This window comes from Pteropus medius, unplaced genomic scaffold, assembly GCF_902729225.1.
Source record: "Pteropus medius unplaced genomic scaffold, Ma_sr-lr_union100, whole genome shotgun sequence".
Lineage (NCBI taxonomy): Eukaryota > Metazoa > Chordata > Mammalia > Chiroptera > Pteropodidae > Pteropus > Pteropus medius.
The window spans coordinates 1-3,514 of record NW_024353087.1 but is presented as its reverse complement, the minus strand read 5'-3'; the positions used below and the strand labels follow the sequence as shown (position 1 = coordinate 3,514).

The window sequence follows — 3,514 nt, the reverse complement described above, 5'->3', positions numbered from 1 at the left end:
CAGTTCTTTATTCCTGATCAATTCAGAATCCTTAAGTATCATGCATTATAAAACTCACTTTTATAATAATATTGCTCATATATCTTAAGAAACTTGGATTGATATACTTATTTTGCAACTACTATATATTTCAAGCATTAATAATACAATTGAGGCACATATGACAATGTCAATCTTTTACCTTGAAATGGTCAAAAACAAAATAACGAAACCCTTAGCTTCTATCTTAAGGGATAAGAACATTGTGACTATCATACTGAAACCATTTTCACTCTTGAATAAAGTGAGATATAAGAGGAATAAAATTAAGTCATATGTCTATTGCCATGCCACCTTGAACAAGCCTGATCCCGTCTGATCTCGTAAGCGAAGCATGGGTGGGCCTGGTTAGTATTTCAATAGGGTACCACCTAGGAAGACCAGGTGCTGTAGGCATAAAAAATAGAAAATAAGGGATTGTAAGTTGACAAGGTCCTTGCATTCTGTGAGGTCAAACGTAAAGATTGCTTCACCTAAAAAAAAAAAAAAAAAATTAAGTCATATGATAATTGGTGCAGAAAATAAAAACCGTATTTCAAAGCCACCATTTTGAAAATCTGCATTGTATAAAAACATATGTCTTTAATGCTTCCAAACAAAAAAGGCTTACTATTAATTTTAATGTTTGCAATTATGGTGTAACTTTCTGTCAAGAGGGCTTCAAAGAAAATGGGAGGTGGCTATTAAGTATTTTTAGTAAAATGTTGCCTTTGTGTTGTGGAGAACATGTAGAATATGCTCTTTAATGTAGTAAATATTTTAAAAGGTAGAGATGCTTAGTTATTGTAGCTAAAATAATTCTTAATCATAAATGATAAAATTCTTGTAATTTTTTCATATTTAATCTGAAGTTATTTACCAACTTATTTTGTTTAAAGTGTAATTTTTTTCTTTCTCTTCCCATCTCTCTTGCAAAACAGAAAAGTAGTTTTCAGCTAATGAATTGAGCAGACATCTAATATTTTATATGCCTTTTGAGCTGTGTAACTTAATATTGGGATACTTGATAATTTGTTTTATTATGTAACTGATAACATGGCGATGTGTTTTAATGTAGTTCAACTATATATTTATACTGTCTGGGGATGTGTGATTATAGATCTGTGGGAGAAACAATTTGTCAGTGTTCACCATGTTGTAAGAATCTATTGGAAGAGCTTAAACATCTAAATAAATAATGAAATAAAAGCATATTTAAAAACATTTGCAGTTTAAAATAGTTATACATTATGCCTCCTGGCGATTTACTCTTTATTTATGAATAACTGTCTTTTTCTTTCCCCCAAAGCAATACACACATATCTTTTAAGTATTTATAATAGAGAAGGACTTTGTTTCAAAATTAACAATTCTTCCTCTTACTTGTCCTTGAATGGGTTGGCCCCAAAAGGCAACTAATTCTATTTCTGATATTACTACTTTTGTCAACTTCATCTGCAAAAGTATAGAGAGGTGTTATATTATTTTCAAGCTGAGAATGAATCTTCGACTTCTTTTGTCTAACCAAACCAAGATTCAGAAGTAGTATATTCGACCTAACCATTAGGGTTCCAGTCTTTTCTTAATTAAGTAATTGTTATTATTGAATGTTTTCCCTGAGGGCGTACAAGGATTATTGAATATTGCAAGAAGCAGTGGTGTCTGATGCTGTTAAACAGGATGGATGCTATCTCTGCCTAAGGGAGCTTGTCGCTGGGTAATAACAAGAAGAAGAGCTAGAATATGCCTTGGGAGCAGGAAGTGCATGATGCTCTCTCACATAGAGACTGAGTTGTCTTCAGTTGCTTACTCGCTTCCCAGAACGATTCAAGATATCACTGAAAGAACCTGCTAATTAGAGCGTACATGAGTGTCACCCAATGCATTCTATCTGCTCACAGGATGATTCCTTCCTATAAGTGGGGCTCCGCATGGCCGCTCTGACCTCTCTTATCCTCTTATACTCCTCCACCATTACACCATTAGTTTATTGGGCTTTCTTCCATGTCAGCGGAGTCTGTCATAGTCTGAGGGTTGGCGTACACATTTTCATGCATTTCTTTTTCTTTCAAACATGCGTTCCCAAAGAGCTCCTTTATATTAAAGTGGCAAAAAAGCTCGAATATTCATATTTCAAATCTGGAGATCCATTGTGTCGGGGCAACAAAGCTTTTACTATTTTTAGAAGGAAAAGTAGGCTCCAGGAATAGACATGCAGAAATCTTCTTGGTACAACAGAAGTTCCAAAGTTTATGAGAGGGGTATGATAACTGCTGTATGTGAGGATGAGAGGCAGGAGGTGTTTGATTATATGTATATACATATTTCTCATGACTTACATGGGTAAAACTTATCAATTCCTCACGAAGGTAACAAAAAGAATTAGATCGTTAAGTCAGGTTCACAAGCAGTATCAGAGATTTTTCTCAGTATTGAACTTTACTAATAATTTCAATGATACAATAATTGTAAGGTACAGACTAAATAAGACATACCCAGCCATGCAATGCAGCTCTGAGGTCCTTTCTTTCCATTTTAGGACACACTGTGGTCCAGATTAATGGATTAATATATGAGATCCCTAAATGAAGTTTGTCGCTGCATCACATACGCACAAAAATAGAATCTTTGGGCATGATACATCACCATTTTGCACTCAGATGGCTATATAGTTTGTGATATTCTCCAGGAAGCCATGCTCCATAAAGCCTAGATTCCAGTCCTATGTTTACTTTCATTTTGTTTGTAAATAATATTAGACATTCTACTATATCATGTCCAAAACATTCTATAGATAGAATTTTGAGCAGCAAAATCTGCTAGTGTTTGTTTGTCAACAGCATTATTACAGGAGACTTTTTCAAGTCAGAATACTTTTTTCCCTTCTTCCTTAAAAGAAGAATAATTTGCAGGCTCATGCTAGCAATTTTCTTTCCACTCAGGGATGCATGCATTTTCAAAGCAATGGGATCAAAATCAATTTCTAATTGGTGCTATTGCAATGTATACTATCATAAGGCTTTGCAACATTTTAGTTAGAAATTTCTAGACAGGGAAAATGCCTCACTGTTCATATCTTAAGTGGTCATTAATTTTTTCCTTGAGCTCTTTGCTTGAATGATCTTCTACTTATTGAAGTTATCACTTGCTTTGAACAAGGGGCAATAGTAAATAACAAGGAGGGGAGAAAAAGTGTGATCATCTGCAGTGGCCCCCAGGGGAGTGGAGATCCTGCAGAGAGAGATGCATCTCCTGGAAGGATACCTAACTTTCCAAAAACAAGACATTAGTGAATCTGAACATTTCAGTGGAATTTCAGTCTGGGTTTTCTCTGCAGCACACCCTGAGAAAGGTTTCTGAGTGCAAAGTTTGTTGTGATGTGCATGAAACAAAGATTGGAAACAGTGTGAACACAGGAAAGAGAAAGCAGAGCATAATAAAGGCTGTCCTCTGGTTGTAGCTACTAGAAGAGGAGACTGGGGCTAACGCTGTTCAG

The 3,514-nt window shown here is 35.2% G+C and overlaps 1 pseudogene; it reads left to right on the top strand.

Moving 5' to 3' along the window:
• Positions 1–316: 316 nt before the first annotated feature.
• Positions 317–435, top strand: LOC120592768 (uncharacterized; annotated as a pseudogene).
• Positions 436–3,514: the final 3,079 nt, after the last annotated feature.